The sequence below is a fragment of the Triticum urartu genome, chromosome 4 (assembly GCF_003073215.2).
Source record: "Triticum urartu cultivar G1812 chromosome 4, Tu2.1, whole genome shotgun sequence".
Taxonomy (NCBI): Eukaryota; Viridiplantae; Streptophyta; class Magnoliopsida; order Poales; family Poaceae; genus Triticum; species Triticum urartu.
The window spans coordinates 357,558,259-357,570,996 of NC_053025.1; the positions used below are offsets into that span (position 1 = coordinate 357,558,259).

The following is a 12,738-nucleotide window of genomic DNA, read 5'->3' on the forward strand; positions in this document are numbered from 1 at the left end:
GTTTAATTCTATCCAATAAATCCCATCTAAATCCAATAGTCTTCATCATAAAAGAGCCACCACAAGAAGTATCGAGCATGGTGCGATTATTTTCAGAAAGCCGAGCATAAATTTTTTGAAGAATTGTTTCTCTTGGAAGCTCATGATTGGGGCATGAATATAACATTGATTTAAGCCTCCCCCAAGCTTGAGCGATGCTTTCTCCTTCATGAGACCAAAAATTATATATACTAGTCGTCAACCCGTGCAGATGCACGGGCTATCCACTCTAGGTTACACTTAAGCACAATAAAGTTTATATTATTATAATTAAATATTCATTTGCAAAGTTATTTTGAATTTAAATACATCATGAATTTTGGATTGTAAATATAAAATAATATATTTTTGGGGGATGTATATCATTGAGAAATGTTGGTAGATAAGAGAAGAGGCTGATAAAAATCATTAGATGTAATGTGTCGCTTTATAGCTGATAGTGGCACTATTGCAAGGTAAGCATGTAGAGATTACATATGACATATAGAATTTCCAAGTTACCAATTAAAGTGTTCATGCACCCATGCCTACCATGATGCTTTCAATAATGATTTCTATTGACTTACTCTCCACATTACAGTTTTATGAGCTACAAAATTTGGAGGAACCAAACTGTTTATTTCAGAACTGTTTTTCTATGACAACAATGTACATGAAAGGAAAGGTTGTGAGAGACGAGATTATATGGATTCGGTTTGTAGTTTTAGGAAAATATTGTTGATAAGGGGCATGAAAGTAATTAAGAATGGGTGAAATCTTAATTAACAGCATGAAGGCAAACAGGTGAGAATAACATAGTTGTCAAGTACAACAACAAAACCATAATTACACCCACAAACAAAAATAGACTGATAAATCAACGTGTTTGTATACATCATGTTTTGCAAGCAGCGGCTTTGCATATTTGGTTTAGCATGCATTGATCATGTTTTGGGGTTGTCATGTTGGATGCAGCAAAATCTGGGTAGCAAAGAAATAAGCCACGGATACTGTCAATACATTTTTCTTGCTTGTAATTTAAAAGCACCCTCGTTTTTTTCTTTTGCTCGGAATGCCATAAAAATGGGTAGGAAAAAAAGGACGTAAGTGAAAAACATAAGGGAATATAGATGTAGACCTTGGTCCAGCAATTCAATCTTGCTCCAGCAAGGCATACTACAAAATGACGTTTCTCACATTCCTAAGTCTAGTTAGTAAAGAACATCAGGAGGCACGGGAAATTAAGTGTTGGAGCTAACTGGGATATATATTACATAGTGGCCTTGTCCCTTCCGGACTTGGACAATCACGGACGTGTGCTCTGTTTTTCTGGCCGGTAGATCCAATAGTAAATAATCCTTGTTTGGTGCGTCCTCCATGAATCAATCAAGGTGCTTTAATCCTTATGGCAGAAACAAGTCCTCCCAGAGCAACCTAACTGGTACTGTAGCAATTACTTGGTTCTTGCACAAATGCGTCAGACAATACAAACTGCACAAAATTCTCTTCAAGAATCAAGGATATATCTACTAAAAAGCAAATAAATTAAGAGCCAATACAAAAACTTCAATGCTAGTACTTTACCCTGATCAATCCTTTCTTATCACCATGCTTTTTATGCTTCCGCAGCCACATGTAATCTCCATTGACAATCATCGCTCATCGGCATGAACTGGCACTTCTCTGTGCGCTAATGCATCCTCTGGTTGGTGCCAGCGCTCGCCGGCCAACCTGCAACTATTACCAGATAGATCAATCAGAAGAACATAAGCATCATAGACGATAATCGTCAACCCATCTATTTGCAAGTCCTAGCATTTTGTACAACACCTAAAGATAAAGGTACTAAAATCATTTATTAGATACACAATATTTAGATATATAAACTAAATTATTATATCAGTCTTTTGCACCAATCGAAAGGAAACATGCAAATTTCGGTTTACTTAAGAAGAATGTAAATTTTGTCATACTAAATGCTAAGAAAAATGATCCAAATTCAGAGGTACATCAAATCACAATTATAGTAATGAAAGAAAACACACAAAAGGCATTTTTATCTCTTCCCAAAATAGGATAAAAAATTAATGAACAATTAGACTTTTCAATGGTTCATAGATGAATACACTGTACCACAAAGAGTCTTAAATTGTATATTGTGTTACCTAACTTATTTAGATTGGCAAATAATCCAAAAAAATAACAAAAAAGTATTAGTACAGAAAAATTTAACATAAAACATGAAATGTAAGAACCAAATAGAGGAACAAACATTTTGTGGCCACTGGATTGTAAAAAAGAATGGACACTAAAGTTACTATAAATTTTTAACTTTTCTATAAGGTGAGGTAGTAACAAGCCAAAAAAAAATATGACATCTCATTTCTTTTGGTGCATTCACCTCAATTATTTTCTTATGCTTGTCTTTTGCATAAAATATAAGGCATGTGTGTAGACAGATGACTGAACTATTGGACTCTATGTGCATCCTTTTTGTGAGCTTATACGACTAAAAATCAGGAAGAGATTGCAAACATGGAAATCATAGAAACTTACATTTAGTTTTGTGTTTAGTTATTAATCGATATGATTTTCCATTTATCCCACTACCAAGACCCGAGCTTGCATTACTCATTTTACTCAGTGCCCTGCATATTTTGTGAAAGGCTCTTAGTTGAGATATTCCATGTCCAAAAAATACAATTTATTTAATGCGTTCGTAATTCTGAATCAGGTACAAAAAGAAGCAGACAAATATTACTTATGTCTTATAAGTTTGATACATGTGCCACCTAATAAATTTTCCCAAAAAGGAAAGCTGAGAGGTCCTATGCAGCACCATCATGTGTTTCTTCTTTCTAGTTTAGAGACAACCTAAGATTTCACTACTGATAAGGAGAATCTCCTTACTAAGGAAATTACCAGGTCATACCATGGGCATAAGAATTGTTCTTCAGAATTTCATCACCATATTAAAAAAGTTTTGAAGGAGAGGTCTGTAAAAACAATCATCCATTAATGAGTGCGAGCACTACTAAGACAACTATAGCACACAATAACCAACAATCTATTAGAATCCGGTCACTTTGAAAAGTTAAAATGATTTATATAATATATTAGAGAATTGTGCCAGCTAGACCACTGATCATGAAGTAAAATATTTAGAGAAATATATTTACAAAAGACAACTATAATTGGTACAAAATTTGGAAGGGTAGTCACTGAAAAGAAATTCCTTTCTAACTGAATACAACACTGATCAAATTATACCATTGATAGTAACTTGTGTAAGATAATATTACGTACGACAAAATCACTGGATAGAGGACTCCCTCGGTATTAATGTATTAATCGTCTCTCAAGAACACATAATTGAAGTACTGTAACGAATGGCCCAAATGAAATTTTATATATGTCAGCAAATACAAACTACAAAAGGGCATGTTATTTAATACACCACAGAATAATTTGAGCAAATTCGATCGTAGCAGGTCTGAACATGCAAGATTAGCATCACAAATCATAGCTTCTATAACATCAGAGTCCATAGCATCAGAGGCCGTACCTTTCGCAGTGTGTGAGTTTCTCATTCCAGCACACATACATTGTCATGTACCAGCTGTTTGTAGAGCTCATCCCAATGAGAATTTGTATCTTCTTTAGTTATTATGTCTCTTAACAGTTAGGATAGCATTATAACTAAGTTGATGAGTTGTTAGGTTTTTGGTTGGTGATGTCTCTTGTTAGATTTAACCTGGAATAAAAAAATTATAATCTAGAAGTTACTCATCTGTTGGCTTTACTCAACAACTTTTTAATTAGAAGGAGCTCCTAACATAGAGCATCTACAAACATAAATTATATTCCATGGCATATGGATTTGCTATTAACGTATTGATTTGTATCTATATGTTTACACCAAATCAAAATCAAATGGAAGCATCGTACATCATTATTCCAAGGAAATAAGCTAAGAGCATGCATCTTCATTCTTCAATAGAGTTCTGCTCGGTGTTCAGTGCATATAATAATTTAGTGCTACAATTGGTATTCCTCCAGATTATGCTTTTTCATACAGCAAATTGGCACCTCATCTCCATAGGAGCTGTGAAATCTTTACTTTGGTCTCTCTTTCCCCTGTTTGCAAATCAATTTATGTTTCACCCCATCTTCATAGTAGAAGTAAAGGGACACGATTAGCTGATGATATTCAAATCCAGATAAACTCTGTTTGCACCTACAGATGACAACGACTACTCTGTATGCACCTGATATTAACTTTCCTATAAAATAAATATACGCATATAACAATACTTACATCCTTTTAATATGAAATACACAAAAATCAAATATCAGACAGTTGTTGATGTTACTATGACAACACGACAGAAAGAATCCACATTAATATTGTTGACCTTCTCACCCCGTTGTCTAAAATTAAAATTTTCTATCTTGTATATTCCAAGAGTTGTAAATATTAGGAATCACGGTATTTGTACTCATTTAATTCCTTTTGATGTACTCGCTCAATCTGAATCACAGTATCTTCAATCTTTGAGATCCCATCAGTTGTCTATTTTTCCTCAGACGGTTTGCTAACTTGCATTGACCAGTTTATCACGGCATATGATTGCACCAATGAATACTAACCTGTCTGACGTCCTAGCTCACTTTTATGCATGCATCCATGACGTACATGATGTATATGCTATGCCATGGACCTGAGCATGTAGTCTGCGATCGAAGCAGCTTCTTGGATGCCACGCATACTGAGCTACATGCGATTGGGTTACTCCCGCTTCTCCGGCATCTCTTGTGCAAGGGCTGCCTATACTCCCATGAGAAATGTGGCCGGGAAACCAGGCTAGGGCGTTAGACGACTTGTGAATCCCGAGGTAGTCGCATATAGTCAAGAGATATATTAATTATAAGTACACCTGATGGGCATAGTTGTGCTCCGGTCCGATCTCCATAAGGCATCCAGAAATTGTACTTCAAAAGACTGAGGGTTTGATCCAAATCGTGATTAGGATGAATTCGAGGACAACCTGATCAAAATAGAGATGCAAAACAATTAAATCCGAATCCAAATTAATATTTTGGATGACAAATCAGCAAAAAAATTGCAAAATAGATTGAGGAACGAACCTGATCCAGAAATTGTACTTCAAAAGATTGAGGATTTGATCCAAATCGTGATTAGGGTGAATTCGAGGACAACCTGATCAAAATAGAGATGCAAAACTATTAAATCTAAATCCAAATTAATATTTTGGATGACAAATTAGCAAAAAAATGCAAAATAGATTGAGGAACGAACCTGATCTAGATCAGGAACGCTAGATCCATGGCCCCGTATGTTTTTTAGATCCATCGCCGCGCTTGCTCTGTATTAGTTTGGTTTCTAGGGTAGAGAGATTTGAGAGAGAAAGATTGGAGAGGAAGGGACCGTGGGCAAGATATTTGGTTTTCCATGGGGGAAAGAGATGGATGGATGGAATACTTTCCATCGTGGGGAGAGGGAAAAAAGGAAGGGATGGTAGAATACTTTTCATATATTGAGATTAGAATCTGATTATTCTGTCATCTATTGTTTTTTCTTTTGTTAGCTAATCTAAACTGTTATAACTCAGCCCCACAAGATAGACGGCTCCTAATTTCTGATTAACGTGGTATTTGGGAGTCTGTAATTAGTATAGGTATAGATATAATTGCAGTCACGATGAACAAGATGCATAGGGTAATACTTTTGATGAAATTCCAATTTCAATCTTCTATAGTTCCATGATCTCGTATCATCACATAGCCTATACCATGTCAATGCATCTTCCTTCAAAGATAAAGGGAAGACCTTCTTCTTAGCAACATCATCGGGTATACCTGCAAGCTTAAATAATCTACAAACTTCATCCACATATATTAGGTGTTCATCAGGATGCTTTGTTCCATCTCCTGTAAAAGGATTAGCTAACAGTTTTTTTATCATACCCGAAGGATACTCATAAGGAATTTCATTTTCAATAGGTTCAGTAGGTTGAGGAGCAACTCTTTTCTCTACTGGTCGGGGTGAAGATACCCCGAACAAGCCCCTCAGAGGATTACTTTCCATAGTAACAAGTGACAGTAAATTTCAGCACACTATATAAATTTTTCCTTACCAAATTCCACCTACCAAAGGCGCTTCACTCCCCAGTAATGGCGCCAGAAAAGAGTCTTGATGACCCACAAGTATAGGGGATCTATCGTAGTCCTTTCGATAAGTAAGAGTGTCGAACCCAACGAGGAGCAGAAGGAAATGATAAGCGGTTTTCAGCAAGGTATTCTCTGCAAGTACTGAAATAAGTGGTAACAGAGAGTTTTGTGGTAAGATAATTTCTAACGAGCAACAAGTAACAAAAGTAAATAAAGTGCAGCAAGGTGGCCCAATCCTTTTTGTAGCAAAGGACAAGCCTGGACAAACTCTTATATAAGGAAAAGCGCTCCCGAGGACACATGGGAATATCGTCAAGCTAGTTTTCATCATGTACATATGATTCGTGTTCGGTACATTGATAATTTGACATGTGGGTGGACCAGTGCTTGGGTGTTGTTCTTACTTGAACAAGCATCCCACTTATGATTAACCTCTATTGCAAGAATCCGCAACTACAACAAAAGTATTAAGGTAAACCTAACCATAGCATGAAACATATGGATCCAAATCAGCCCCTTACGAAGCAACGCATAAACTAGGGTTTAAGCTTCTGTCACTCTAGCAACCCATCATCTACTTATTACTTACCAATGCCTTCCTCTAGGCCCAAATAAAGGTGAAGTGTTATGTAGTCGACGTTCACATAACACCACTAGAGGCTAGACAACATACATCTCATGAAAATATCGAACGAATACCAAATTCACATGACTACTAATAGCAAGACTTCTCCCTTGTCCTCAGAAACAAACATAACTACTCACAAAGCATATTCATGTTCATAATTAGAGGGGTAATAATATGCATAAAGGATCTGAACATATGATCTTCCACCAATTAAACCAACTAGCATCAACTACAAGGAGTAATTAACACTACTACCAACCTACTAGCACCAATCCCGGACTTGGAGACAATAATTGGATACAAAAGATGAACTGGGGTTTTGAGATGAGATGGTGTTGATGAAGATGTTGATGGAGATTGCCCTCTCCCGATGAGAGGAGCACTGGTGATGACGATGGCGATGATTTCCCCATCCAGGAGGGAAGTTTCCCCGGCAGAACAGCTCTGCAGGAGCCCTAGATTGGTTCCGCCAAGGTTCCGCCTCGTGGCAGCAGAGTTTTGTCCCGAAAGGTTGCTTCTTGTTTTTTCTCGATGAAAGACTTCATATAGCAGAAGATGGTCATCGAAGAGCCACTAGGGGGCCCACGAGGTCGGGGCGCACCCCACCCTCGTGGAAAGGGTGTGGGTCCCCTGGTCTTCATCTTTGGCGAGGATTTTTCATTATTTATTATAAGGTATTCCGTGGAGTTTCAGGACTTTTGGAGCTGTGCAGAATAGGTCTCTAATATTTGCTCCTTTTCCCGCCCAGAATTCCAGCTGCCGGCATTCTCCCTCCTTATGTAAACCTTGTAAAATAAGAGAGAATAGCCATAAGTATTATGACATAATGTGAAATAACAGCCCATAATGCAATGAATATCGATATAAAAGCAAGATGCAAAATGGACGTATCAACTCCCCCAAGCTTAGACCTCGCTTGTCCTCAAGCGAAAGCCGATAATAATAAATATGTCCCCATGTTTAGAGATAGAGGCGTCGATAAAAATAAAATACGGACATGAGGGCATCATGATTATTCTCATAACAGCAACATACATAGATATTGTCATATGATTACTTATGTTCAAGTGATGATCTATTCACAATGCAAAAGTATGAATCAGAAACCTTATTGAGAACCAACACACTATAACCTCAGTCATTGAAAAGCATGATGCAAAATGGACGTATCAGCAACTCATTGCATATTGAGCTCCACTTAACTTGTAGTTTTGTTTGTTGCACTTTGCCATGCCATGCCTCATTAAACCGGACATTCATCATACTTTATTGTGCATCATGCCATGATTAAGCTTGTTGGTTTACCGTGTTGTTTTCTTCTGTCCCGTTGTGCTTCCTCTCAATAGTTTCGGAGATGTTACGAATGTGAGGATTCGTTCGACTATGCCCGTTCGTCTTCTTCATGGATTCGATCTTCTTCCTAGCGGGATTTCAGTCAAGATGACCGTTACCTTGGATCTCACTACTATCTTTGCTATGCTAGTTGTCTCGATGCTATCACTATGTCGCGCTACCTACCCCTTGTTTATCAAGCCTCTCAATTTGCCATGTTAGCCTCTAACCTTTTCCACCATCCTAGCAAACCATTGTTTGGCTATGTTACCGCTTTGCTCTGTCCCCTCTTATAGCATTGCTAGTTGCAGGTTGTTCCATGTTGGGACATGGATATCATGGGATATCACAATATCTGTTATTTAATTAATGCATCTATATACTTGGTAAAGGGTGGAAGGCTCGCCTTTTGCCTGGTGTTTTGTTCCACTCTTCTTGCCCTAGTTTCTGTTATACCGGTGTTATGTTCCTTGATTTTGCGTTCCTAACATGGTTGGGGATTATGGGGCCCCCTTGACAGTTTGCTTTGAATAAAACTCTTCCAGCAAGGCCCAACATTGGTATTACCATTTGCCTAATAACAACTAAAAACTTGCATAGGGACCTGCCGGCCTCTGAGGTCTCTTAATCAACCCCCCGGGCCAGTGCTCCTCATGAGTGTTGGTCCAAAACGGGTGATGTCCGGCGCTCCCTGGGCAATCAGGGTCTCAGCCAACCTGGTGTCTTGCCCATCCACTGTTCCCTGAGAACAAGATACGTGCGGCTCCTATCGGGTTTTGTCGGCACATCGGGTGGTCTTGCTGGTTTTTTTTACCATTCTTGAAATGTTTTGTGAACCGGGATTCCAAGCATGATCGGGTTGTTTCAGGAGTAGGATTTTCCTCCATTGATCGTGAGAGTTTGTGATGGACTAACTTGGGACACCCCTGCAGGGTTTAAACTTTTGAGAGCCGTGCCCGCGGTTGTGTGGCAGATGGGAGTTTTTAATATCCGGTTGTAGAGAACTTGACACCAGATCCGAACTAAAATACACCAACCGCGTGTGTAAACCGTGATTGTCTCTTATCGACAAAGTTCAGGAAGAGAACACAGTTGAGTTATGCTTGACCATAAGTACTTCATGATCACTTCTTGATCACTACTAGTTTGCGACCGTTTGCGTAGTTTCTCATCTTATTCTTGTACATGTAAGTTAGCCACCATACAATGCTTAGTGCTTCTGCTACCTCACCACTTATCCATTCCATACCCATTAAGCTTTGCTAGCTTGATACCCGTGATGCAGGTACATGTAATGTGATGATTTGATGAGAGAGCGATGCATGCTTTTTGGAGTTCTTTTCCTTCTTCTTTGATCAAGGGATAGGTTCCGGGTCGGGAGCCTGGGATTAGCAGGGTGGATGTCATTCTTCTTTTTCGTTTGATTTCATCTGTAGTCGGATCCTACTCTTCTGTATGATGATTGCTATGTATTGATGAACTGGTGTATTGATGTTGTAACTTGTGGCGAGGGTAAGCCTTTATCTTGTATTCTCATCTATTCAGTACATGGTATGTTGTAATGATATCCACCTAGCTATGCGCTTGAAATGCGGTTGTACCCCAATCATGAGTTCATCAAGTGATTGGGATAGAATCGCATCTTGGGTGCTACAAGTTGGTATCAGAGCCTCACTGACCTTAGGAGCCCCCTTGATTGACCGCTACCATTGTTGAGTCTAGAAGAAAACTATTTTGAGTCTAGTTATATCGGAGAGTAGGAATTCTTTTTACTCCCCATCCCCTTCGTCGCTCTAGTGAGGACTCGTGAAGTAGGTGTTTTCTCCACTCTTCTATCCTTTTTCACTCAATTTTTTAAGATCACGCGGGTATTGTTGGATCGTTGCGATACCATTGTGACGGGGATTCTGTCTTGGTGCCTCCTGACATTTAGGCGTTGTAGCAGTGTCCCGGGGAGTTGAGCTCCAAGGTGTTCTTGTCACAGTGTTTATCATTTTAGTTCCGGAATACCAGAGGATGCCAACATTGAAAACGCTTCTATAGTCTTTGTGGTGAGAGTAGTTTGACGACACCCAGTACTAGGGAGAGACTTGTAGCGCCCCAGATGTGATTCTATCCCAATCACGTGATGAACTTACGATTGGGCACAACTGCATTTCAAGCGCATAGCAAGGTAGATTTCATTACAACATACCATTTACTGAATAGATGAGAATACAAGATAAAGGCTTACACCCAACACAAGCTACAACATCAATACAACAGTTCATCAATACATAGAAATCATGATACAGAAGAGCAGGATCCGACTACGGACGAAATCAAATGAAAAAGAAGAACGACATCCACCCTACTAATCCCAGGCTCCCGACCCGAAACCTATCCCTTGATCAAAGAAGAAGCAAAAGAACCCCAAACAAACATGCATCGCTCTCTCGTCAGATCATCGCATTACTTGTACCTGCACCTGTTATTGTAGTAATATGTGGGCCACGAGGACTCAGCAATCCCATTATCATGGGTATCAAGACTAGCAAAGCTTAATGGGTATGAAATGGATAAGTGGTGAGGTAGCAGCAACAGTAAGTATTGTATGGTGTCTAACTTACGTGTACAAGAATAAGATGAGAAACTACGCAAACGGTCGCAAACTAGTAATGATCACGAAGTGATCGTGAACTACTTACGTTCAAGCATAACCCAAACGTGTTCTCTTCCCAAACTTTGTCGAAATGAGGTAATCACGGTTTACACACGTGGTTGGTGTATTTCAATTTAGATGTGGTGTCATGTTCTCCACAACTGGATATTAAAACCCCCCATCTACCACATAACCGTGGGCACGACACTCGAAAGTTCACACCCTACAGGGATGTCCCAACTTAGTCCATCAAAAACTCTCAAGATCAGCGGAGGAAAATCCTCCTCCCGGAACAACCCGATCAAGCTCGGAATCCAGGTTCACAAGACATTTTGACAATGGTAAAACAGAACCCAGCAAGACCGCCCGATGTGCCGACAAATCCCAATAGGAGCCGCACGTGTCTCGTTCTCAGGGCACACCATATGGGCAAGACGTCGGGTTGGCTGAGACTCTGGTTGCCTAGGAGGCGCAGGACATCGCCCGGTTTGGACCAACACTCATGAGGAGCACTGGCCCGGGGGGTTGATTGTCCCTATGCAAGTTTTTAGTTGTTATTACGCAAATGGTAAAACCATTGTTGGGCCTTGCTGGAAGAGTTTTATTCAAAGCGAACTGTCAAGGGGGGCACATAAACCCCGACAGTGTTAGGAACGCGAAATCAAGGAACATAACACCGGTATGACGGAAACTAGGGCGGCAAGAGTGGAACAAAACACCAGGCAAAAGGCCGAGCCTTCCACCCTTTACCAAGTATATAGATGCATTAATTAAATAAGAAATATTGTCATATCCCATGATATCCATGTCCCAACATGGAACAACCTGCAACTAGGAATGCTATAAGAGGGGCTGAGCAAAGCGATAACATAGCCAAACAATGGTTTGCTGGGATGGTGGAAAAGGTTAGAGGCTAGAATGGCAAATTGGGAGGCTTGATAAACAAGTGGTAGGTAGCGCGACATAGCGATAGCATCGAGACAACTAGCATAGCAAATATAGTAGTGAGATCCAAGGTAATGGTCATCTTTCCTGAAATCCCTCTAGGAAGACGACCGAATCCATGAAGAAGACGATAGGACATAGGCAAACGAATCCTCACATTCGTATCATCTCCGGAACTATCGAGAAGAAGCACAACCGGAAAGAAGCAAATGACATGGTAAACCAACAAGCATAATCATGGCATGATGCACAATCAAGTATGATGCATGTCCGGTTTAATGAGGCATGGCATGGCAAAGTGCAACAAACAAAACTACAAGTTAAGTTGCATATTGACGAAACACCACATTCAATCATTTAGTTCACTCTCGTTTATGTACCCAACAATATTAAATGTTGTTAAACATGGCAAGAATTGAAGCATAAGTAAATTAACTATTTAGGCAAGTTTAAATGAGGCCGAAAATAACAAACAACAATTCCATAAAATCACCACATGCATACTTCGAATTTTCTACTGTTCTGCCCTAAACCATATTTTAGATTTGTTACACATGCAAAATAAGTGCATCATGTTAATCTATGCATTTTTCTACCCCATTTACATATAAAGTTTATTTAATTCGGAGCTACGGTTATTTAGTTACAAAATAAAGCATTTTAGCATGGCATTTATGCAAAACAAATGCAATCATCAATTTAACCATTTTAAACATGGATGAAAGCGGCGTGTTATGAAACAAGATGAAATTCTAAGTATTTTTCATATTAAAATCATTTTAATCCGATGCACGGTTTGTGAGTTATTAAATGCCTGAGCTCTAGGGTGTTTTCTGCAAAACTGGTAAATCTCTGGATAAATGCTAAATTCGTTGGAACAGGAAAAAAATATTGGGCAGAAACTAATGGATCTGGGCTAGACAAGTAGTGCAGAGGGGCGATGGGCTACTCAAATTGGGCCTTCGGCCGTCAGTGAGGTGGA

The 12,738-nt window shown here is 39.2% G+C and overlaps 1 long non-coding RNA gene across 10 annotated transcripts; it reads right to left on the reverse strand.

Moving 5' to 3' along the window:
- Positions 1–1,122: 1,122 nt before the first annotated feature.
- LOC125551667 lies at positions 1,123–5,598 on the reverse strand. 10 transcript variants are annotated; one of them, XR_007303003.1, is made up of 8 exons: positions 5,339–5,598; positions 5,167–5,239; positions 4,956–5,066; positions 4,669–4,846; positions 2,951–3,772; positions 2,575–2,666; positions 1,603–1,755; positions 1,123–1,509 (listed from the first exon to the last, which is right to left on the reverse strand). It is a non-coding gene; the product is annotated as an uncharacterized LOC125551667 (long non-coding RNA). The 10 variants fall into 10 exon arrangements; XR_007303007.1 differs by having other exon boundaries at positions 2,951–3,014; positions 3,584–4,846; XR_007303008.1 differs by having other exon boundaries at positions 2,941–3,014; positions 3,584–4,846.
- Positions 5,599–12,738: the final 7,140 nt, after the last annotated feature.